The sequence below is a fragment of the Microcebus murinus genome, chromosome 18 (genome assembly GCF_040939455.1).
Source record: "Microcebus murinus isolate Inina chromosome 18, M.murinus_Inina_mat1.0, whole genome shotgun sequence".
NCBI lineage: Eukaryota > Metazoa > Chordata > Mammalia > Primates > Cheirogaleidae > Microcebus > Microcebus murinus.
The window spans coordinates 45,634,218-45,660,207 of record NC_134121.1 but is presented as its reverse complement, the minus strand read 5'-3'; the positions used below and the strand labels follow the sequence as shown (position 1 = coordinate 45,660,207).

The 25,990-nt window shown below is 47.8% G+C and overlaps 2 long non-coding RNA genes across 2 annotated transcripts; one reads left to right on the top strand and one right to left on the bottom strand.

The window, feature by feature from the left end:
* Positions 1-248: 248 nt before the first annotated feature.
* Positions 249-8,733, bottom strand: LOC105883561 (uncharacterized). Its single transcript, XR_001159813.2, has 4 exons — positions 8,648-8,733; positions 2,071-2,134; positions 1,457-1,557; positions 249-726 (listed from the first exon to the last, which is right to left on the bottom strand). It is a non-coding gene; the product is annotated as an uncharacterized LOC105883561 (long non-coding RNA).
* A 112-nt stretch (positions 8,734-8,845) lies between these two features.
* LOC105883566 (uncharacterized) lies at positions 8,846-23,145 on the top strand. The gene is made up of 3 exons (XR_001159821.3): positions 8,846-9,090; positions 17,670-17,851; positions 21,597-23,145. It is a non-coding gene; the product is annotated as an uncharacterized LOC105883566 (long non-coding RNA).
* Positions 23,146-25,990: the final 2,845 nt, after the last annotated feature.

Here is a 25,990-nt window from a genome sequence, read left to right as displayed (position 1 = left end):
GAAGCAGGGGTCACCGGGCCTGGCCCCACCCTGCCAACGAGCAGTTTGGCACGTGGCAGCAGGGAGGAAAGAAAGGCACCCGGTCCAGCCGCCAGGCCCCATCCGGCAGTGGCTCACCTGCCCAGCCAGGCCTGAGTGGCTCCTGTGCATCTGCTCAGGGTAAGAATGCCTGGATTTCATGGGTGACTTGTGTAGGGTCAAGAATAAAAAAATATTTTCTGTTGCAATATGAAGGAGAAAAACCCACCTTAAAAAACTAGACCTTTTAATCAAGAACATGTAATTGAAAATGCTTCCAAGTCTCATTTCCACAGTGTTTCCACCTAATGGAGGTGCCATGACGGTGGTGACCAGGGCCTGGTTAGGAACAGGCCCTTGTCTACCCCCAGATAGGACATCGTGTGGCACCCACCCCTCCCGCCCCCAGAGCAGAGGGTAGCAGGGTGGTCCTGGAGCATCATCGGGCATCCTGGGCTTTCTCTGGGAGGCCTGTGCTCTGGTCACATCTGAGGGTCTTCCCGCCAAGGGGACACAGCTGTGACACTGTGAGACTGCGCAGCCCAGGCTGTTGGCACTCACCCCCTGACCTCGAGGGTGGGGTCTGGAGGTGGGGATTAGGTGAGAACGTTGTGTTCCTGGTACTTGCGCCGGCGGGCACAGCGGGGGCAGCCCTTCTTCACCACGGCCTGGCAGCTCTGGTGGAAGACGGTCTTGCACTCGGCACACCTGGGGAGAGAGTGGCACATGCTGCTTGTGCTGGCTGGGTGCGAGACCAGGGCTGGCCAGTGCTTTTGACCAGAGCCCACGACACGGCTGTGGCTGTGCCACTCCCTCCCTAGCAAGAGTCTAGAAACAATGCTTGCCTGTAAGTCACGCTGATATTCTCTCTCCTATTTCATTTTTTATAAATGCTGCCTGAATGATTTCTTGCCTATGTTTGAAAGACTCTGCAGTTTAAAAAAGTCAGCCCTGGGTCCGCTGAATCATGGCCAGCAGACACCTACTGAAAATGAACTAACGCTCCCAGCATTAGTGGGAACTCCCCTCCCACATGGGTTAGGAAGGTGAACTTTTCCATTTAAAGGCTCCTGATAGTAGCAGTAACAGGGAACAAGAATGATCATGACAGCAGCAGAAGCAGTGGCAGCTACCACCCACCAGGTGTCCACTTTGTGCCAGGCCTTGTGCCAACACTGCAGGGCAGGAACCCATTCAGTCCCTTCTCAAGCCACTCACAGCCTGAGGCCCTGGGAGGGCCCATCTTGTCCTCTGAGCTGGACCAGAGCTGGCAGGACTGTGCAGGCTGCCCTGGACAACCTCCCACCCCTTGGTCCAGGCCCAGAGTAGATGTCCAATGTGTTCCTGTACCTCAGAGCTGGGCTGCCACCCTGGGACGCTCCACCAGGCTGTGGGGGTGGGAGTGGGGCTGCGAGGCGCTGGCTGGTGTCCCACATACCTGGCTGTGGTGTCAGACTCAAAGGGGAAGATGATGTTGTGGTGGTGGCAGATCTGGCAAATGAAGCCACGCTGGGTGCACAGGTCACAGTGGTAGACGTTCTAGGAGGCAAATTTGATCAGGGCCTTGAGGAATCCTTCATATACCCCCTCTGTGATCTAAGGCGAGCGCAGGCCACCAGGCCTTTCAGCAGCTGTGCTGAGGCTCCCTGACACCCTGCCTGGAGAACTACCCTCAGTTCCCACATGGGAACTGAGCAAACCTCCCCGAATCAGGCTGAGTGACGCAGGTGTCCGGCCCTTGTGCATGAGGTCACTGGGGGATTATGGGATTTACAGATGAGACTCGAATTCATTGTTCCCTCCCCTGAGGACAGAAGCATTCCCAACTCTCGGCCCTGTGTCCTGGGATTTGCTGGTGTGCCTGTGTCTCCCAGGGGTGGGGGCCTGGGAGCCTGTAGCAGCAAGGCACCCTGTCCAGAGGTGCAGAAAAGCTGAAGATTGCTTCTTGCCTTGGTAGACTACAGGCACCCCTGACCCATCTCCCTTTCTGATTTCTCCAGGAATGAGGTCCCTCTGGAAGGGCAGGTGGGAGGGGCAGCATGACAGTCTCACCTGATGGAGGTCAGCGACACTGAACCTGTGGGGAGACTCCAAGAGATAATTCCTGTGGTTAAGCCTTCAAAGAAAACACAAGAGATTGTGTAGAACAGTTTCCAAGACTGTGCCAATCTGTGCTGCTTTTTTTCTTTTTTTCCAGCATATTATGGGGGTACAAATGTTAAGGTTATGTATATTGCCCATGCCCCCCCCTCAGCCAGAGCTTTAAGCATGACCATCCCCCAAACGTTGCACATCTCACTCATTATGTTTGTATATATCCACCCCCACCACCCTCCTCCCACCTGCCGGACACCCGATAAACGTTATTCCTATAAGTCCACTTAGGTGTTGATCCCTTAATACCAATTTGCTAGTGAGTACATGTGGTGCTTGTTTTTCCATTCTTGAGATACTTCACTTAGTAGAATGGGTTCCAGCTCTATCCAGGAAAATACAAGAGGTGCTATATCACCATTGTTTCTTAAAGCTAAATAGTACTCCATGGTATACATATACCACATTTTACTAATCCACTCATGTATTGATGGGCACCTGGGTTGTTTCTACAACTTTGCAATTGTGAACTATGTTGCTATAAACATTTGAGTGCAGGTGTCCCTTTTGTAGAGTGTCATTTGATCTTTTGGGTAGATGCCCAGTAGTGGAATTGGTGGATCAAATGATAGATCTACTTGTATTGCTTTAAGGTATCTCCATATTGCTGTGCTGTTTGTTTTCTACACCTCCTGCCAGAGCGGGGCAGGGGCTAAGAGCACAAGCCAGCCTGCCTGGACCTGGGACCCAGACTTCAAGGTGACTAACCAGCTTCTGGGACCATGGGCAGGTTACTTAACCTCTCTGAACCTCAGGTTTCCTCCCCTGAAAAATAGAGTTGTTTAGAGGATTAAATGATGTATTTATTTAAAGCATCTGCCACAGTGTCTGGCACACAGTAATCACATAATAATGAGGACAACTATGACAAATGTTAACTCTTATGCCAGGAACTGGGCTAGGAGCTGTACATGTATTCATCCATTCATTTAATCCTCAGATCCTCACAATAAACCATTAGGCTGGAGCTATTATAATCCCATTTTTGAGAAGAGGAAACACAGAGAGGGTAAATAACGTGCCTGGGGCTGGGCACGGTGGCTCAGGCCTGTAATCCTAGCACTCTGGGAGGCCGAGGCGGGCAGATGGCTCCAGGCCAGGAGTTTGAAACCAGCCTGAGCAAGAGCAAGACCCTGTCTCTACTATAAACAGAAAGAAATTAATTGGCCAACTAATATATATATATAGAAAAAATTAGCTGGGCATGGTGGCACATGCCTGTAGTCCCAGCTACTCGGAAGGCTGAGGCAGAAGGATTGCTTGAGCCCAGGAGTTTGAGGTTGCTGTGAGCTAGGCTGATGCCATGACACTCACTCTAGCCTGGGCAATAAAGCGAGACTCTGTCTCAAAAAATAAATAAATAAATAAATAACTTGCCTGGGGTCACACAGCCAGTTAGTGACAGAGCTGGAGTTTGTTTGTTTGTTTCTTTTTTCTATTTTTGGTAGAGACGGGGGTTTCCGCTCATGCTCAGGGTGGTCTCGAACTCCTGAGCTTGAACAATCCACTTGCCTTGGCCTCCCAGAGTGCTAGGATTACAGGTGTGAGCCACCACGCCCAGCCCCCAGAGCTGGAGTTTAAATGCAGACGCCTGCGCCCTTATCCTCCCTGGTGAGGCCTGTAGGTGTCTGCTGCTGTAATTACCATCACATACCAGGCACAGAGCTGGGGGCAGAAATGCACAGAATATGGCTTCTACCCTCCTGTAGCTGCTGGTCTGGCCTCAGGACAGACATTCCTCTCTGGTTTCAGTGCCACATGAGAGGAACGAGATGTGTCCTATGCACAGCAGATCCCATTTTGGAGGTGGGGGTGGGGAGCAGAGGACCAGGGCTCAGCGGCCAGCTCAGCTCTGGTTTCCACCACACCAATGGCAGGATCCTGCCTGTCACATCCTGAGGGACAGAGGAAGCACCTGCTGAAAATATCCCTGGTACAACAGCCTGCCTGGCCTTGCCGTGTGTACGTGGGTAGTGTGTGGGGGGAGAACACTGTGTCACACGATGTTTGGGAACCTGCCCCAGGATGCCCTGGATATTGGGGGGCAGGATGGTGCCAGCCTGGGTCCAGGCCCCCAGGGTGCGGGCTGTGTGGCATCTAGAACGGGGGCTCAGCTGCAGTCCCCCTGCTGGCCTCAGCTGTGGTACAGGGGGAGCCCCATCTGGGGTGGCGATGAGTCCCACCAAGCAACCAGGCAGGCCATGGGGTGAGGACACTGCCAACCGGCCACTCAGGTGACCAAGCTTCCAGCTTTCTGAGGACAGGAGGCTGCCATTTACCACCAGGAAAACACAGGGTGTGGGGGGCGGGAGGGACACAGGTGGCCCTGAGCTGGCAGGAGGGTGGGGCTGACTTGGATGGAGAGTTCTGTCATCTGTCCTCTGCCCACAGTTATGGAAGCCCTGGGAGTCCCTGTCCCCTGGGCCTGTCACACTCTCAGCAAGGCCCTGCAACTGGTTTCTCTGCCATGCTCAGTCAGGCCAGAGGGAGAGAGCGCTGGCCCCGGCAAGAGAGGCCACTTCTCCTCCTGCCTCCAGGAAGAGAAACCACGTGCACCAGGGCACACCCCAGGCCTGCTCTGGGCCTCAGATTCTCCAACCACACAATGAAGTGGCACGAGGGTGACTACCAGGGAAGGGACCAGAGGAATCGCTATGGCTCTCTGGGAGAGAGTGCAAGACAGAGGAAAAGGCTGCATCTTAGCTCCTGTAACTAAGGGAGGGGCCCTGGCCACCCCCGGCCACCCTCCCTGGCTGTCAGGAGGAGTACCTGAAGTCTGGTGGGTGGACACCCCTGTGGGGCGTCCTGTGATGGTTCCTTCCCAAAGGCCTGAGAAGACACTCACAGGGGCTTCTCTGGCCCTTGGAGACGTGTCCCAGGCCTGCTGGGACAGAGAGCCTGGCCAGGCTGCTGCCGCCAGCACAGGGCAGCTCCTCCCTGACTTCGGCTCCCACACGCAAAGGCTGCCCAGGCCTCAGGCCTCAGCCCTCTTCTGCTCAGCCTCGCCTCTGGCCTTCCTGCTCCCCGGGGTGATCTCCACTGACGTGGCCCAATTACAGGACGGGGGATGACACAGAACATAAAATAACGACACAGACACACATGGACATGACAATGACTCGAGTGACCAATGCACCAGTCGCTTTATTTTTATACCCCCCCAGACCCAAGGTTAGTTCCTTGTACGTGAGCATCTGAGCATAGCAGCGATATCGGTTAATTCCGGAGTTGTTTCAAAAGGGAACAATTTCTCATGGTCTCAGACCTCAAAATGGTTACTAAAGTTAAGGTGCCGAACAGAGCTCAAAAGCCAAGGCTGAGATAGGCAACATAAAACAATGCAGCCATTTGAAGTGCTTCTTGGTCTCAATCCCAGGTGGCAGCTCCTTCCTGGCCCCCACGGTTGTGCCTGTTTTAGGTCACCCTGCTCCATGGGGAGTCTTATCTGTCATTGACTACCAACCATCAATCGGGGGCCAGTTCTTGGGAGAGTTCTTATTCTTGTTCTCATGGCCTCCAGACTCCCACCATAGGGGCCCTCCCTGTGGGAGTTGGGAGCATTTGCTTATGTGCAACAATTCAGGCCTCTTATCAAGTCACAAGGCAGCAACCGTGTCTGAAGAAAATGCTGACTACTGCTGCATCAGGCAGCACACGTACATTACAGACTATAATGAATGATTAGTATAAGGTATAACACCAGAATCAGCCCCCAACACACCACACTACCCCCCCCAGGCTCTCCCTCCACCGCCCGCACCCACTGCTGCCAGCACAGTCTTTCCTAAACTGCTGATCCGATATGACAGTCTCATGCTCAGAACCTTGGATGGCTCCCCACTGGTGGCCTTAGTGTGGCACATGGGCCCTCCGAGCTCTGGTGAGCTGTGGTCCCACCTGTCCCCCACCACGGGTCCCTAAGCTAGGAAAGGCCCCTTCCTGTCCTTTCTTCTCTTTAGTCATTTTTCTAACCCCCAGTTCAATACAGACACGATGCCACTGGCCCCACAGAGTGAGGTCTGGAAGCAGGTGGTGGTGGATTCCAGAAGGGTTGACTGCAATGCTGCTTTATTCCCTTTCACAAATATCCTTCCCTTTGAAGACTATCTTTGTAAACAAGAAAAATATTTTTTTAAAAGAAAAAAAGAAAAGAATCTGCAAACCCTCAGCTCAGATACCATCTCCTCGGAGAGCTCCTCTGAACCCTGCCATGATGGCTGAGGCGCCCTCCCTCGGGCCACACACCACACTGACCCAGAGCCATCTTTGGTTTAGGCTCTGAGCCCCTCACGTGGCACTCACAACTCAGGAAGTCCACTGGAAACTGGGGACCACCAGCCTACTTTCTAGATGGGAAAGCTGGCACCCTGAGAAGTGAAGCCACTATGCTAACTCATGTCGTGGGTTTGGGGTGAGGCAGGGACTGCGGGTGCAGTGCTGCTGTCCAGAGGTGAGCAGCAGGGCCAGGCACAAAGAGGCAGGACTGGCCTCAGTGACCAGCACAGGCCAGCTCAGAGACGGGTAAGTAAAGTCGATGAATAAACCATCTCAGCAGGGTGGGATGGCTGAGTGGGGCCGGCACCCAGAACCCACTCTGCAGGCACCTGGTCTACACAGGTCTGCAGGTCTCTGCAGATGCGTGGCCCCTTGGCCAAGGGAGGGTGATGAGGCCCCACCTGACCCAAGAGATTTTACCACCCTGGTCACGGAGGCAGGAGGGCAGACTCTCTGGAGCCCTGGGTCGTGCAATCTCTAAGTTGGGAGTGAGTCAGCACCTGCTGAGAGATGGTGATCAAGTCATCCAGCTGATGATCTGGGTGGGCGTAGCCACCCAGGGGAGACGTCTAAGGTCCCTCGGGACCGCCTTGAGGGCCCAGGGGGCTTGCACTGGGCACCCTGGGCCCCGAGGAGCACTGCAGGCATGGCTCCGTGAGAACCACAGCTGGATGAAGGCGGCGCCCTTCAGACAGGTGCTCTGTGTGCCAGCCCTGTGGGAAGGGGAGGCCGAAGGGAGGACCCTGGAGGGGCTTGTGAGCTAGTTCAAGTCCCCAGCAGCCCAGCAAAGGCAGACATGAAGCCCATGCTGGGCAGTGGGAGCAGCTCTTCCACCTAAGGTCTGAGGCCTGCCTTCCTGAAGGCCCCAGGAGAGCACAACCCCTCAAAAGGCCGCAGCCTGGGCTGTGACACAGGGCTAGAAAGTGTTTATGGCAGGCACAGAAAGGCCTTCTAAGCCCATGCTGAACCCCAGCACCACAGCCCTCCCCTGAGCACCAGAGGCCCCAGGGTACCAGGCCCTGGGTACTAAGAAGCTTCGTGAAGGGCATCCTGAGGGTCCTACTCCAATCTTGCACTCTTTGCACAATTTTAGGAAAGGCTGCCATGGAACAGCAATCAGCCCTGGGATGGAGGACTGGCGAGGGCAGGGAGGAGACAGGGCCCTGCCCTCTATGATCTGGCCCTTGCCTGCCCCTCAACACACTCCCCCCTTCCCTCCTTGATCCAGCCAAAGTGCTCCCTGCTCTTCCCATGGATGGTGCCTTTGGTCATGGCCTGCACATGCTGTTCCTTCTGTCTGGAACACTCTTCTTCCTTTTCTTCCCCTTCCTAATTCCTAATTCATTTTTCATGTTTCACCCTAGAAGTCACTTACTCCAGGAAGTCTCCCCACTTTGCCCTGCTCTGATCCTGAAGAATGGAGGTGGAGTTCAGATGGAGAGTTGTGGTGGGGACAGCAGAGATGAAAGGACATGGAGATCTCCTTTGCAATAAGATTGGGTAAGGGTGGTAAGAACTGAGGCAGCAAAAATTGGGGGCAGTTCGGCAAAGACTTAGGGATGAGGTGTCTTCAGGATGGCTGGAGACAGAAGGAAGTATATGGTGGGCTAGGAAGTTAGGGGCCGAGTCTGTGAGGACAAGATACATATAAGACTTGGGCTAAGGCTGAGCTGGGAGTTATCCAGAAGAAAGGGGTAAAGTCCACAGGGCACCCACTTGGGCAGAGGCAGGGTGTCTGGGATGAGCTCTTGGGGAGCTGAGCAGGGCGTGTGGGAGACTGGGATAAGAAAGCTGAGCCAGAAAAGGGGAAACCAGAACCGTGGGTCTAGGGGAGGTCTGCGTGGAGCATGAGGACTGCCAGAGGGGTGCAGGGGTGAGGATGGGGCGTGCTAGAGCCAGGCGAAGGGACGTGGCCGAGACGGGGGTTGGCACGGGGCTAAAGTGGGGGTCACGAGTAAGACCGGTGGTGAGGGGATGGGGGTAAGGGCAGGGGTCGGGTCACGGGCGGAAGAAGACGCAGGGGACGGACCAGCGGTGGAAGTGCGGGCCGCGGGCTGGGAAGGGTTGAGGGCTCGGAAGCCGGACAGTCTCAGGCAACCAAGGGTTTGGGGTCTGGTAGAGGGCTGGAGGCCACCGCGCGTTCGCGTCTCGGCCCCGCCGCCCCTCCGCTGCCCTCCTCGCCCCCTAACCCCTAACTCACCAAACCGAGCGGGAGCAGGCGTGGGAGCTCCTGGTTCGGCAGCCCCTCAGCCTCGGAGCCGACGCCGCAGCCTCACTGCCACTGACAACAGGAAGCGGCGCTCGCGGCGCCTGACGCGATCTCGTTGGCTCCGCGCTCCGTTCCCGCCCGCTTCTCACAGAGCCAATCGCGAAGCCAGGAGGGCCGCGGGGCGGGGCCATCCCCTCCTGGCAGCCGGCGGTTGAGGTGACCCAGAGCCTGTGCGTGGTCTGGGTGGCTCCTGACCCAGAGTGCCCGCCGGGCTCGGAGAGGCGAAGGCACCGTGCTAGGCGGAACGCGTCCGTCCTGCCCGCCTGCGTCAGACCAGATCCTGGCTTCTGGGTTCCTGACCTCGCTCGGCCTCTGCATCATCTGCGGGACGTTTGGGCTGTCACCTCACCTCCCTCAGCGGAAAGTGTCGGCTTGTGAGTGGGACCGTTAACGCCTGCCCTATTTGTGCCCCATCCCCTGAGGGCATCCGCGCAGCCAGGCTGTCAGGGCCCGACCCAAATTGGAGCCTCAGCCTCGCGCTTTCAGGAAAACATAGCTTGTTTTGACCACACCTTACCCGAGGGGGCGCCTTGAGGTCCCCTTGAACACTCCCCTGCTGTGACTCGCCCGTCAGCCCCGCGCGGCGCGAAGCTCAGGGGCCTGCGTATTCTCTTCTGGATGTAGTTGTATGTTTCTTTTCCATCGTACAAGTGAGATCTCTCTTTCAAATGAACTCAAAACAAAATGTCACAAATGGCAAAGGGCAAGAAATCGAGGGTTGGCAGGACCGTGCTTTGGGCACTTTATATTTTCAGGCCTTGGTGAAATGGAGCCTAGGACCAGAGTGTGGGCTCGTGTGGGGCAGTGGGGAGGAGCGAGGTATCACTACGAGCAGGTCCAAGAGCGCTTAGAGATGGCTGGGAATGGGCCATTTCTTAGAAGCAAGCTCCATGGACTTCGTCTGGGTGGGGGTTTCTGTGCTCCCTCGACTCTCCGGGAAGGAAGGTGGCCCTCATATCTCCCCAAAGGTCTGGTCCCAGTCACACTTAACATCTAAAAACCGACTGTATGGGGGCTGCTTCTTCAGCAATTCTCTTCCCAGGAATGAAAACCTCCCCTCCTCAGTTTTAGGCCAGGTACGTCTGAATATGTTCAGTACAGTTAATGTCCTAGCAGGAAGATTGGAAAGAAAGACACAGAGACAAACTGTTCTCTTGGTGTTAAATTCATTTTAAGCTGACCAGTAGATGTGAACTGCCCTTGCAAGTGTTTTGAGCTCTTTGTGCTCTGGCCTCCAACTGTGTTAGTGCATCCTCCTTCCCACCTTGTGCAGTCTGTCTCCCCCTCCCCTTTCCCTTTCCTTTTCTCACTTCCAAGTTTCCTCTCTACTGCCGGGAGCACCCTCCCCTGAGCTCAGCCTGCATTCCTGCCCACTGGCCACTTACCTAGCAGTCCCTTCACCTGCAATGCCCTTTCCTCTATTCACCTGGAAGGCTTAGATCAAAAGTTGCCATCTCCACGATGCCTCTCAAGTTCTCCTCTCTGGTCCCATAGCATGTTGCAGTTGTCTTTATTATTGCTCCAGTGACATGGTAGTTACTTTTTTTCACCATCTGGAGACTTCCTGGTGGGCTCACAGTCCATCTATAAAATCTTCTGTGGAAACGTGCACTTAGTGTGTGCATTTGTGCATTTCCCTTTCCTCCACCCTCCCCACCACAATCCATGGTTTTATGCAGCTTCACACAGGCATGTAGAGCAAGATGAGAAGAGGTACCGTGCTTCCCCGAAAATAAGACCTACCCATAAAATAAGCCCTAGCAGGATTTCTAAGCAATTGGCAATATAAGCACTACCCCGAAAATAAGACCTAGTGATGGGCATGGCTAAGCAGCGCGTATCTGCACAACCCATGCATTTTGTCACGGAGCGGTAAAGAAGACAGCAGCCCTTCTCATCTGCCCCATGAGAGCTCTATTGCTCGACATGATGAGACACCGGGGCCAATGATTCTAAAGAAAATAGAGTTGCCAGAAATTCAGGATGGAATTCAGGGTTTAGAGAGTTATGATGATGTTCCAGAAGACAATGACTTAACTATATTTGATAAATGTAGATTGTTGTACCATACTTAAAAAAAAACACATCTCCTGAAAATAAGCCCTAGGGTGTCTTCTTGAGGAAAAATAAATATAAGACCCTGTCTTATTTTCAGGAAACACTGTAGATAAGCCTACAGACGTTTCAGAGAAGTTGAGAGCCTTGGGAGGTAACATAAGATAAGGAGACAGGAGCTGCTGAAAAGCAGACAAGTGATTACTTATGAGCTCCCTTCTAGTAATCCAGCAGACAGCAGCTGAGCACACATGTAGTGTAATAACTGAAGGCTGTTATGTGTTTGATTTATGGGCAGGGAGTGCTTGTGTCAAGCCACCAATGATTTTGCTGTGCCAATTATGACCAGAAACACCATCCTTTTGCCAAGATAAAATGATTTCCCTAGTGCCAAGCAGAGAGCCCAAAGTATGTGACCTCAGACAAGTTCCAAAAACTCTCTGAGCTTCGGATCCCCATCTGTATATGAGAGATAATGTCAGTTGATGTGAGGATTAAATAAGATAACATCTTTTTTGTTTTTTGTTTTTTTGAGACAGAGTCTCACTCTGTTGCCCAGGCTAGAGTGAGTGCCATGGCGTCAGCCTTGCTCACAGCAACCTCAAACTCCTGGGCTCAGGTGATCCTCCTGCCTCAGCCTCCCGAGTAGCTGGGACTACAGGCATGTGCCACCATGCCCGGCTAATTTTTTCTACATATATTAGTTGGCAAATTAATTTCTTTCTATTGATAGTAGAGACGGGGTCTCGCTCTTGCTCAGGCTGGTTTCGAACTCCTGACCTCGAGCAATCCTCCCGCCTCAGCCTCCCAGAGTGCTAGGATTACAGGCGTGAGCCACCTCGCCTGGCCTGTTTTTTGTTTTATTTTTGAGACAGAGTCTCGCTTTGTTGCTCAGGCTAGAGTGAGTGCCGTGGCATCAGCCTAGCTCACAGCAACCTCAAACTCCTGGGCTCAAGCAATCCTACTGCCTCAGCCTCCTGAGTAGCTGGGACTACAGGCATGTGCCACCATGCCCGGCTAATTTTTTCTCTATATATTAGTTGGCCAATTAATTTCTTTCTATTTATAGTAGAGATGGGGTCTCACTCTTGCTCGGGCTGGTTTTGAACTCCTGACCTCGAGCAATCCGCCCGCCTCAGCATCCCAGACTGCTAGAATTACAAGCTTGAGCCACTGCCGCCCGGCCAAGATAACATCTTTAAGACAGGTTCTGGCCAGCAGTCAGCAAAGATGAAGAGGTATTATTGTCCCAGCTTGGGCTAATTTTCCCCTGCCAACTGCTCACCTTGCCTTCTACTGCTCTTGGGAGCACTTGAGTGAGATGCTTTCTTGTCTGAACTCCAAATACATCTTTACTCTGCATCTGAATGAAAGCATCAGACTAGTATTTAACATAACCACATTTCTGGAATAGCTGATGTTCTCTCTGGTTCTGTTATAGGAAGCTGGTTCTTTCTACTCCCTCTTTTTAGAAGTTGATTTAAAAAAATGTATTATACACATGTTTTCAATTCATATAGTACTAAATGAAGTTAAATGGCGATGAAACAGAATGATCCACAGTGGTTCCTTGCCCCGACTATGCCCGCCCTCCTGAGCCTGGTTACTTCTGGGGAGCAGGCTTTTAGCAGAATCTTCTTGTGCTTGTTGTGCTTGTGTCTATGTCTCCTGCATTCTCCTTCTATTTTAGACACTGTCTACTGCATTCCTAGTAACCACAGTCCACTCTCGAGGTTTGGTTATGTCATGATTTCTAGTAAATTAATAATGTTTACAGAATTGAGACTGTGTAAATATTGTTCACTATAGAGCTTAATGATGTACTCTGTTTAGGGCTGTTTCCTTCCTTCCTGGGGTGTTTAATGTCCTCTGCCATGATCTCATCCTCATTCCCTTCCATACCTCTGGCACCAAAGTTGGGCCTGTGCCCTCAACGCCCTCTATGTGTTCTGTCCTCATGTGCTTGAGTTACCTCCTGGGCCTGTCACATACTGTCATTCTGGACCTTCCTCTCACTGCTTCCTGGGTTGGGCCTTTATTTCCCGGCTCCCCTCTCTTTTTGCTTAATTTACCCTCTCTTTGCAGGAGCACATCATCAGTTAAGAATCCCTTTCTATATTATTAATAATTTTTAAAAAATAATAGTTTTTAGACTTCCTCATTATAGCATTTGTATTTTTAGTATTCATTAATTGAAAAAAAAAAAACAACATAAGGACTAAAAATTACCATGAAGACACAATGCTTTTAAGTGAATTTGTGTGTTATTTACCATAATAGCACTTAATGGACATGTGAAAAACTGTTTGCTAAAGGGTTAGTTCAATCTAGCTTCAATCTTTTATCCTCCATTCCTCATCTCACCCTTTTATCTTCTGGTAACCGAATCTCTTGTTTTATTTTTGGGGATGAGCCTCCTGGTCTCCGTGAAATTCTGCTGGGATTGAGTCAGTGGTTTAAGGCCCAACCCCAAGAGGTACCTGTGGCCATGGGTTGGCCAATCAGCATCTCCTCTTCCCCAATCCAAGGGTTCAAGCTGGCCAATCAGAGGTCTTTTTAGGGATGGCTTTTCTCTGAGCTATTTCCTCCACAGCAGTGTAGAGTTGGAATGACCACTTTTACAGACATGGGGTGCCAGTCCTCCCAAGGCTGAAGCCATCACAGAGGAAAGCAGATGGGGAGAGGATAACATTTGAGCCATGGATGCAGCTATAAGCCCTTAGGCTTTCCTGTTATATGAGCTGATATAGCATATGCCATTTTTTGTTTAAGCATGTTTTAGTTGGATTTCTTTCACATGGAACATAAAGAGCTCTAACTAATATGTCATCTTTTTGGGTATGGGCAAGTTATCTCTCCCCCAGCCTCAGTTTCCTCTTCCTTTAGTGGGAGAGAATTAGATCCACCTCACAGGTAGCTGTATGATTTAAACGACATGTATACATGCTCAATATATAATCACTACTAGTGACATAATACCTATATTTGGGGGAGGCAGGATTTATTTGCTCTGCAAGTAATGCTTGGGGCACACGTACATTCAGAGGCCCCTGCTGTAACTGCCCCTCCAATGATCTATAGCCACAGATTGGAAATCACTGCTCTAGAGGTTGCCAGTTGAGCAGAGTAACTTAATTCTCCTGTCCCCATTTGGTCTGTGTGTATTCTTTAAGAGTGTAGTTTGGTGTCACACAGTTCCCCCACCCCATTCCCTCCTTAACTGGCCTGGTACACAGGTTACTTCTAAGCAGGACCTCTGTCCTGTCATACCAATTTTCAAATGTGCTCAGGAGCTAGGTGCTCCCAAGTTGTGCCTTCTATAGAACACTTATTTCTGTTAGAGAACTAGAAAGAACCTTGCCATTTCTTTACCTGTCAAATGATGATGGTCCCATGGATTGTTGGGTTAAATGATATAAGGCTGTAAAATGCCTAACCTAGGGCTTGGCACCAAGTAAGCAAATTGTAAATGGTGGCTGCCGCTGCTGCTGCTTCCTATAATTATTACTATTTGGTCTTCTGCTTTAAACCCAGTAAATGTTTTCTATTGAGATAGGGTTTTGCTCTGTCGCATGGGCTAGAGTGCAGTGGCATCATCATAGCTCGGTGCAACCTCAAACTCCTGGGCTCAAGACATCCTCCTGCCTCAGCCTCCCCAGTAGCTGGAACTATAGGCACATTCCACCAGCCCAGCTAATTTTTCTATTTTTTGTAGAGCCAGGGTCTCGCTATGTTGCCAAAGCTGGTCTTTAACTCCTGGCCTCAAGTGATCCTCCTGCCTCAGCCTCTCAAAGAGTTGGAATTATGGGTATGAGCTACCTCACCGGGCCTTCGGTAAATGTTTGATGGCTCACTGAAGTCAACACACAGAGAAAGACACTTGTTTCTCATTCTTAGTAAGGAACTTTGGGAGGTCACTGGGGCAGGCATCAAGACAACAGGTATGTCTCTTGCCCAGCACTGGTGAATGGATCGGCCAGGTGGGGAACTGAGGGTCGTTCACTTTGCCAGACCCCTCACCAGCAAACATGCTGGGCTGCTCCCCAGCTGGACGGCTGGAGCCTCTGGGGGTTGCTGTGCTGTTCTTCTGTGACATGCACAGCTCTTCATCTGTTATCATGGAACTGGCAGCATTCATTTGGTTAGGTAGAATGTCAATTCTTGTTCATTTGGATTTTCTCTTACTCACTAATGTGCTTAACTCTCACCGACTTACTAAATGTGATTTATTAATGACTTTTTTGAGACAGAATCTCACTCTGTTGCCGGGGCTAGAGTGCTGTGGTGTCAACCTAACTCACAGCAACCTCAAACTCCTGGGCTCAAGCGATCCTTCTGCCTCAGCTTCCCGAGTAGCTGGGACGACAGGCATGCGCCACCATGCCTGGCTAACTTTTTCTATATATTTTTAGTTGGCCAATTAATTTCTTTCTATTTTTAGTAGAGACAGGGTCTCGCTCTTGCTCAGGCTGGTATTGAACTCCTGAAGTTGAGCTTCAGGAGCTTCAGCCTCCCAGACAGAGTGCTAGGATTACAGGCGTGAGCCACCATGCCTGGGCCTTATTAATGACTTTTTAAAGATGGAGCAGAGGAACCCTTGCATCTTCTGCAGAGTTGCACCTGCATTATCACTTGGAACAGGCAGCCATGGATCTGTGTTGGGTGAGGCAGGAAGCGCGTGGATTTGGTGCTGGGCGGTGCTGGGGGTGCAGGAGGGTCAGGAGTGGCCAGGGCAAAGCGTGTGAGTGGAGAAGCAGCCCCTCCAACAACGCGTTTTCTGCGAAAAGGCCGCAGGAGGGCTTTCTTGGGAAATTACTGCTCTCACACATTCTTCTTCACCTTACCCCCCAGCACCTCCCTGCTAGCTATCCAAGGGTTGGGATTTTTAAAAAGAAAAAATAAACAAAAAAACCAATGTGAATTTTCCAGCTTTAAAGGATGGAGAACTCCCTACCAAGACAGGACACACATTCACACATTAGTTTGAGGGCTTGGGAAGAAAGATAGGACTTGGCCCTACAGTTCAGGGAGGCTCAGCGATCTAGACATTCTGGGAACCCCATTGACCCTATGAGAGGGGCCAGAAGGTGGACCGACCCCCTGTGGGCAGGAGGCCAAGTATGTCATAAATAACTGGTTCTTGTTAACCAGGGGAGAGAGCCCCAGAACAACTGTATTTGATTTAAAAATCAACCCCTCCCCCCCAAGGATGATATGTTTTCAGGTTCCTGGAGACTGATTAGACTGGGAAATGAGGTGGGGAAGCCCTGTGAGTCCTCTGTCCACACCGCCCTTGTGGGAGTGTTGCCCAGCACCAGGGATTCTGGCCTCAGTCCTGTTTTTCTTTCCTATGGCCTTTGTTACCTGCAGATAAATATTTAACTAGTTACATTTTAATTCTTTACCATGTGGGTGGAATTGGCAATGGATACATTTTAGTATGAGAAAAATAAGTCTCTTACAAGCAATGCTCAGAATCCTATATTAGAAAATAAAATTTGTAGGCGGCCTGAGGCAGGCTGGGTCACTATCAATCCTCCTCATCCTCTGGCGGGTTCTCACTTTCCTCAGCTTCGGTAGCCGACTCCACCGGTGTGGTCACCACAACTTCAGAGAGCTCCCTGGGATAGGAAGACAATGCCAAGGTTTTTACTCTTGAAAGGAGCAATTAAACTTTTCATTATCGCTCATTTTAGATATGATTTTAAGTTGTCCCCAGCCATTTACCCAGCATCCTTGTTGAAAATCTCCTCCTCTTCAGAAGACTCCTTGTCGTGCAGCTGCTCTGCCATGTTTTTCTGGCGTGTGGCATTGAGAGGTCTGTACATATCTCTAAGCCAAAGTGGCCAGCTGAACCAGAAAAAGCCCCTTTGGGGGAAACACACACATAAGACAATTAGTGATTCTTGCCATTTTCAAGGGCTCTCACGATGTACATCTCTGGTCTTATTAGGACTAAACGTGTACCTTGGTCCATAATCACAGTGAACAACATCACTACAGACCTGGAATCCTGAAAATAATTCCATGTGTGCTGGATTCCAGAAGCTCTCCATGTCTGTCCAAGAGGGCCCCACAGTGTCACTGGGGAGACCTTTGTGTGTGGCTTGGCATTGAATATAGGCAGGATTTTCAGTCCCACTCACCCACCTTGGCCAAGTGCTCTTGTGCAGGAACAAAGCGTACAACCATACAGGGCAGAAGTATTTTACTCTCTCCAGAAGCATTTTACATCAGTCCCTTTCCACCTTAGTCCCACATGCAGCATTTGCTGGGGAGTAAAGGATAAAGTATTTCTATTTTCCTGGAAGCTTTGTCCTATAATTTGAGTCACATCAAGCATGCCTTAGTCTAGCTAGCAAAGTCATCTCTCTTACAGATTTTCATACTGCAGGCCGTCACTGGGCAGTGAGCTGTGAAATCAGCTTAAAGGACAAAATATTCTTTTTGAATATGAACAGAATGGAAACAAATCAGAGTGCATTGTTTTAGAAACTACTTATGTCTACACAGCCTATGTGTATTGATTTGTGATATAAAATGCAGCTCACAGCCCAAGTAGAGTATAATCAATGGAGAAGCCCCCAGCTGGAAAGGGACCACTCTCTTTCTGACACCCACTAGCAGTGTGACCACAGGGCAAGATAATTTCTCTTTCTCTGTCTCTATTTCCTACTTACAAAAGGAAGAGACAAACTATTGTCTAAGATCTCTCCTAGTTAAAATTCTATGAGGTTGAGGTAAAAGGAATAGTGGGGTCCCGAAAACCAGTAGGATGAGAAGGTAGGTTTTCCTGATACTCTAGAGGGAGGATTCATATCTTCCACCTTCCATCAGCCTTGAAGGAGACTGGCTCCCTTGCCCCCATATCATGTGGCCTTCCCTATCTCTTCCCCAGAGCCTACAAAAAGGCCTCCGGGCCTGGCCTGATGCCCACCACCAGCAGGGACAGACACAACCACAACCCCCCCACCTTCCCTTGAAGGACTGGTGACAGCAGATGCGTCCTTGCCAGTCCTGTCCAACTCAGCTTTGGCTGGGGAGCTAATTTTGCTGGAGCCAGGCAAAGCACTAGGATAGGTAAGTATTCTTCCTGCTTCTAGCAGTTTCCTCACTGTAAAATGAGGGGATTGAAATAGATGCGTTCTAAGTTCTCCTCTAGTTTTAAAATTCTAATTTAAATATTGCCAGACCAATATTTACCTCCTTGAAGATGCTTCTGAATCTCCTTGTGATGCTCTTTTGTGAGAATATATCTGTTTTGGAAGAAAACGATCATGATTATCCATCATAATGGCCACTATCTCCAAATCTTTGTTCATTCCTTTTATTTATTTTTTTTTAATTATTTTTTTTTTTTTTTGAGACAGAGTCTCACTTTGTTGCCCAGGCTAGAGTGAGTGCCATCGCATCAGCCTAGCTCACAGCAACCTCAAACTCCTGGGCTCAAATGATCGTCCTGCCTCAGCCTCTCAAGTAGCTGGGACTACAGGAATGCGCCACCATGCCCGGCTAATTTTTTCTCTATATATATTATTTGGTCAATTAATTTCTTTCTATTTATAATAGAGACGGGTCTCGCTCTTGCTCAGGCTGGTTTTCAACTCCTGACCTCGAGCAATCCACCTGCCTCGGCCTCCCAGAGTGCTAGGATTACAGGCGTGAGCCACCGTGCCCAGCTTGTTCATTCCTTTTAAGTCTTATCTACCCAGTGGAGTAATTTCTTTTTATTTATTTATTCATTTTTTTATATATAAGGGTCTCACACTGTTGCCCTGGCTAGAGTACAGTGGCATCATCATAGCTTACTGTAGCCTCAAACTCCTGCGCTTATGTGATCTCCTGCCTCAGCCTCCTGAGTAGCTGGGACTACAGGTGAGGCTAAGAGAGAACTTCTTTGAAGATAGGAATTCTTTTTTTGAGACAGAGTCTAACTTTGATGCCCAGACTAGAGTGAGTGCCCTGGCATCAGCCTAGCTCACAGCAACCTCAATCTCCTGAGCTCAAGGGATCTTACTGCCTCAGCCACCCGAGTATCTGGGACCTCAGGCATGCACTACCTTGCCCGGCTAATTTTTTTTGAATATATATTTTTTAGATGGTCAATTATTTCTTTCTATTTTTAGTAGAGACGGGGTCTTGCTCAGGCTGGTTTCAAACTCCTGACCTTGAGCAATCCACCCGCCTCAGCCTCCCAGAGTGCTAAGATTACAGGCATGAGCCACCACGCCCGGCCTTTTTTTTTTTTTTTTTTAAGACAGAATCTTGCTCTGTTGCCCTGGCTAGAGTACAGTGGCATGATCATAGCTCACTGCAACCTCAAACTCCTGGGCCCAGGGATCCTCTTGCCTAGGCCTCCAAGTTGCTAGGACTACCGGTGCATGCCACGACGCCTGGCTAATTTTTCTATTTTTAGTAGAGATGGGATCTTGTGCTTGCTCAGGCTGGTCTTGAACTCCTGACCTCAAGCAGTCCTCCTGCCTCAGCCTTCCAGAGTGCTAGGATTACAGGCATGAGCTGCCATTGCACCTGGCCTGAGGATAGGATTTCTATCCTATTTAATGTTTCTTTGACTCTTTCCTTGGGATCTGCCAGGGACTGGTTCTAGGACCCATCCTCCCTCCAATACCATAATACAAGGATGCTCAAATCCCTATATAAAATGTTATAGTATTTGTATATAACCTATGTACATCCTCCTATATACTTTAAATCATCGCTAGGTTACTTATAATATCTAATACAAGGTAAATGCTATGTTATTACACTCTATTTTTTTATTTCATTTTATTCATTCGAATATTTTGATGCGCTTGTTGGTTGAATTTGCAGCTGTGGAACCCAACAATGCAGAGGGCCAACTGTGCCTAGCTTGGGGTCCTGTATGCTGCTGGAACTTAATAGATTTTATTGACTATTTTAGATAACAAATAATTCTTGATGAAAACTCATAAAAGTGAAAACAAAGGAAACATCCTTGACTTGATCAAAGTATCTACCACAAACCTAAACAACAGCATTGTTTTAAAGTCAAGAACAAGAGTAGGATGCCTGTAATTATTGCTACTATTCATCATTGTTGAGGAGGTCCTGATCAATGGAATAAGAAAAATAAACGGGTTGTAAGCATTGGAAAGGAAGAGACAAAAGTATCTTTGTTTGCATATGAAATGACAGACAACCTAAAAAGCCCAAAAGAATCAACTTTTTATTAGAAGTATATGAAAGTTCAGTAAGATGGTTCTATACAAAATCAAGAGATCAGCACACAAACCTCAATAGCTTTACTATGTACCACCAATAACTAATTAGAAAATGGAAGAAAGATCCCATTTACAAACACAAGAGAAATGTATAAAGTATTTAGGAACAGAGATACAAAGATCTTTTACCTAACAGGAGATGTAAGATCTATGTGATGCAAACATGAAAACTCTTCTGAAGGACATTAGGAAGAAATGAGGCCAGGTGTGGTGGCTCACACCTGTAATCCTAGCACTCTGGGAGGCCAAGACGGGCAGATTGCTCGAGGTCAGGAGTTCGAAACCAGCCTGAGGAAGAGTGAGACCTCATCTCTACTATAAATAGAAAGAAATTAATTGACCAACATTAGTATCTCTGTTCCTAAATACTTTATACATTTCTATTGTGTTTGTAAATGGGATCTTTCTTCCATTTTCTAATTAGTTATTGGTGGTACATAGTAAAGCTATTGAGGTTTGTGTGCTGATCTCTTGATTTTGTATAGAACCATCTTACTGAGTTTTCATATACTTCTAATAAAAAGTTGATTCTTTTGGCCTTTTTAGGTTGTCTGTCATTTCATATGCAAACAAAGATACTTTTGTCTCTTCCTTTCCAATATATATGTAGAAAAAATTAGCTGGGCATGGTGGCCCATGCCTGTAGTCCCAGCTACTCAGGTGGCTGAGGCAGAAGGATTCCTTGAGCCCAGGAGTTCGAGGTTGCTGTGAGCTAGGCTGATGCCACGGCACTCACTCTAGCCTGGGCAACAAAGTGAGACTCTGTCTCGGAAAAAAAAAAAAAGGAAAGAAATGAATACATGCCATGAGATACACCATGTTCCCAGAATGAAGAAAAGATGTCAATTCTCAAATTATTTTACCAATTTAATGTGATCCTCTTCCAATCCCATGATAGCCTTTACAAAAACTGGCCAGCTAATGTTTGGTAGACAAAATATGCAAGAACAGCTATGAAATGTATGAAAAAAATAAGACCAAAGAGAAGGAGCTTGCCCTACCAAATATTTAACTCAAAATATGTCACAAAGCAATGGAATTAAGTAGTATAATACTATTACTGGTACAGAAAGACAACTGGATCAATGGAAAAGAATAGATTTCAGATACAGATGATATTTTAAATCTGTGAAGAAAGAATGAATCATTCAAAAAAATTATTTTAAAACAATTGAGTTTTCATATAGGAGAATAAAAGATCCTCTACCTCAACCATACTAAAAAACAAATAATAAAACAAATTCCATATGGGTTAAAAAATTTAAATAATACAATGTCATCAAAATACTAAAAGAAAATATCAGAGTGTATCTTCATTCTATGGGTTTGATGAAGGCCTCTTTCCCAAGCCCCACACCAGGTAAGCCGTGGGGTGAGGGCCGCTGATGGGATGACTCAGACTATAATCACACCTGCTCGTCATAGCCTTCGTGTCCCCTTTTCCACTGGATTGTTTGTCTTTTGATTTATAACACTCTTTTTATATTAAATATATGAATCCTTTCAAAGATCTTCATTGTATTTTAATGTTTCAAATACTTCTCTGTGTTTTTGTCTTTAAGGAGGCGGAACGGAACAGTGGTAATAAAGAATGCAGGCTTTGCAGTCAGCGGAATCTGGGCTCTGTGTTTGGCTTTGCTACTGGGGCCTTAAGTTGATCTCCTTCATCTGTACAAGAGGATGATGTCATCTTCCTAACAGGATCGTGAGGATTAAACCAGACAGTATGTGGAAAACTCTCCATCCCATGCTTGGCCTTCCTCAGGAATAAGTTTGCCAGTGGTCTCACAGACCAGGTGGTCAAATCCACCAAAGGTTTCTGCCTGCACTATCAGGCATAGAAAGCTCCTTTCCATCACATGATTATAAAAATATTGCTTCTATTTTCTTTCTAATACTTTTCTTTTTTTTTACATGTACTGAAATATGTTTAAGGTCAGAAATAGGGATCTGCCATTACTTGTCACCCAAATAGTTAGGCAGAGCTGTTCTATTACCATTTATTCATTTTCTTCCACTAATTAGCATATTAAAAGGTGACATTTCAAAAGTCTTAGGAACACATGGATTGTCTGTTGCCAGACTCCACATGCTAATTCAAATAAATATTAGGTTGCATTATTCTTCACTGTGGAATTAACATAATGCCACATCCCTCTTCCTGTAAATGCCTTGTCTACTAAAGGTAAAACACTGCATGCTACCTTATCCTCAAAAAGCTTATCATCTAAGTGGGGTGAGGAAATAATGAAAAGATATAAATACAAATATAAAGGTTAAACTGTACATAGAAACTAAAAGCAGTAGAGGAGTTTATAGGAATTTCAGAAAAAAAAGCAAAAGGCCACATGCCACCTGGAAATGATGCAGAGGGTACTGTCTGTGTAATGGCCAGGGACTGTCTTCCTGAGGCCTTGACAAACTGACCCCATGCTGGTCCCTGCTTCCTGGGCTCTGAAATCAGACTCTGTCCTCAAGAGAGAATTCACTTCTTCCTTTTGGAGCAGTCTCACCATACCAATAGCACAAGACTGACCAAAATCAGAATTCCAGATTATGCCTTGTCAATGAGAAATACATCTGCTCCAAAGACAAACACTCTGTAGACAGAGGCCTCCGCGGCACACTCAAGTGCACTCAGAAAGCTACTCGGTGAAAACGGAATTAGAACAAAAGGAATCAGCTGAATCCAGAGTTTAACGGAAAGGGCTGAGGTGGCCGGATGCGCCCATCTCCCCCTAGGCACAGTCTCAGCAGTGGGCCTGACCCCACGTCTGCCAGCTGAGGCTGTGGGTACTCTCGTGCGATGTTAGGATGGACACTGCCCACCCTGGTCTCTTCTTCACCTTTTCTATGTTTTCACTACTGATCAGCCTCCTGCAGAGAGACATGTTTTTCTTTAGGTAAGTTAATACAGGTTGAGTATCCCTAATCTGAAAATCTGAAATCCAAAATGCTCCAAGGTCTGAAATTTTTGAGCACCAACATGACACTCCCAGGAAATGCTCACTGGAGCATTTTGTATTTCAGATTTTCAGATTAGGGATGCTCAGCTGGTAAGTATAATGCAAATATTTCAAAATTTGAAATATCTGGAAAATCTGAAAAACATTTCTGGGCCTGAGCATCCAGATAAGGGCCCCTCAACCTGTACATTCCACCAGGTTCTGCTCCTGTCTCATGGAGCAGGGAGCCATTGGCCCTTACAGCTCTGCTCTGTTTCATGTGCTGACCCAGGGGTTTCTGTCTCGGGTAGCCGTCTTTAAAAAAATTGTTTGCCACAGTTTTAAGTTTTCAGGGAAGGGGAAATGCTTCACCATGTCCTCTAAGAAATGGTGACAAATCACACAGAGGGAGTGGGCCCAGGAGGGCCAGAATATTCAGGGAAGGCATCGTGAAGAAAGATGAACTTGAGTTGGCTTTTGACAGATTCACAGGATTTCCACGGGCAGAGTGAAATAAGAGAATTTTAGATGGGCAGAGGCACAGACGAAAGCAGGGATGGGAATGGTGTGACTAGGGTATGGTGTGGGGCTGCTTTGGCTGGAATGGAGGGCTGCCACGGCAGTAGAAAAGGTAAATTAAGTAAGGTAAATTAGGTTGGTTGAGTCATGATTGTCAGCTTATTAAACCACTCTTTTAATATGCTAGCACCTACCTGTTGTGAAAAGTAATAGACCATTATGAAATTGAACAAAAGGTAAACAGAGGCAAGCTCCAGGAAGGAGCCACTGTTAATATGACACACCTCAGAGTAGCTGGATGCAGGGTTTAACTGGACCTATTTAGACAATGCCTTACACACTGGAGGAGGATGCTACCTGAATCTAATGAATCTACAAGATGACACTTCTATTTTTGACTGTGTCCTTTCTCCCCAGGGTGATGACAGCTCTGTGAGGGAGGAGATAATACATCTCTCATCATTTCAGCAACAAAGAAAGAAATCAGTGGTAGAATGAGAGTCATTGGTGAGTACATCAAATAGTTTACATAGTTTTGGGTTGGAAAAATTTTGCTATAATATCAACTTTAGCTTTCTTAAACTTCTCAAAATAGTGTCATGGTTTGTTATAACTTGGTTTCAATCCACAGAGATCTCCTGGGAGTGGGGTTACTTTAAAAATCCTTGATATATACGTTGCAATAAAAGAACAAAGCATACCTCAGTCTTAGTGACTGTAGAGGAATGTTAGGAAATAGTAGGTAGGAAAGTAGATTTGATTTTCAATTCACGGGTTCTGAATCTATTATAAAGGATATATTCTGGAAACCTGAATTAATTGTTGTCCTTACCTCAATGAGACAGAAAATTATAATCAAAATCATCACTACTGCAGTCACAGATATTGCCAAGATGAGTTTGTTGTTATAGCCATATGCTGGAACTTCTTTAATGAGCTAAAAAAAAAAAAGAAAGAAAGAACAATTAAAAAACAACAACAAAAAAAGAGATGGAAAGGATGAAAGCTAACTATTCAAACTCCCATTCTTCCAGGTAAATAGCTTACAGGTTCTTCAAGAACATATCAAATCTGATGTGTTACATAATCTTATTATTAAGCATTTTATTCTACAATTTCTTTATCTTGAGTGTTAGATCTGCTTCATTCCCTAAATGAGCAAAGTGGGAATCACTGTCATGGCCAAAATTACATGGCCAAGACAAAATATGGACTTGTCTACCCAGGTCTTGCTGCATGGGTGTTTTCATGGCCTATCTTAAATGATGGAAAAGTCCATCCTGTTTCTGCAGTTGTCCTCACCTCACTGGACTCCTGCTCTGTCTGTTGGCTCTGGGTTTCTATGTTCTCATTGATATAGTTCTCCATGTTCCATTGATCCATGTCCCATTCTGCCTTGGATACTTTTACTTCTTGCTGCTCACTGAGAAGCTTCATCAGGAGGCCTGTTCTAGAGATGAGCTTTGCACAGGCCAACTGCACATGGCTCTCAGAACAGTCCATTTTCAAAGTCCGGATGACGTGAGCAATGAGCCTTCGCACGTCGTTGTTGGGGATGAGGGATTGTAGCTGCTGGCTTAGCTGAATTTCAAACTGATCACCTGGGGACGAGAGCAGTGGATAAGTCAAGCTTTTGGGCATGGGGGTTGAGTCAGTGCCCGTGTTGTGGTATTCCCATTGGGTTTCATTGGCTTCTTTAACGGATGGTATTATGTTGAATGCAGCCCCAATGGACTCTGCATCAGAAGGATTCTTGTAGGTTGTGCTTTCAGGTAAGGTTTCTTCAGGCACAGCAGTGCTATCTACAGAAACATTTTCTTCAAAAGTATTTCCTTCAGGGAATGTACTAATGTTTCCTGTGGAAAGTTGTGAAAGAGCAAATAATTTGGGTAAAGGATTCTCCTGAGGACTCGGGTCTCCTGAAGATGAAAAAGCTTCATGTGAAGGGGAATTTATGAGGCTCCTTACTGGAGAGAATGGAGGCCTGTTTTGACTCCATATCAGTCTTTTGAGCAAACTTTCCTTTTTGACCTCTTGACTTACTTTGGCCTTGGGTGTTCTATGGCCCACATGGGAATGAGTTTTATGAAAGTGATATTTTTTTCTGGAATGTACGATTGGCTGACCAGCCTCCATACTTTTAACTCTAGCATTTGCGTCTTCTAAAACAAAAATGGTGTCAGTCAAGTCTTTTGATTTGTTTTTAACCTCAGGTAGGGATTTCGCAGTGGTGGGAGCAGAAGACACACCCACTGAGTCCTGTTTCTGTAAAGAAGAGACAGCTGCCTTATGCTCCTGGGTGAACAAAGGCTTGGTGTAGAAGGAGCTTTCCACAAACTTCCTGGGCCTCTGCACTGCATGAAGCTGTTCCATTTCACTGGGGACTGGTCTCCCAAGCCTTCTTGCTTGGGCAATTTTCTTTGCAATGGGCCAGGCACTCTGTTTCCTCCTGATTCTCTCCTCTTCTAAGACCTTTTTCCTTATGCCCTTTG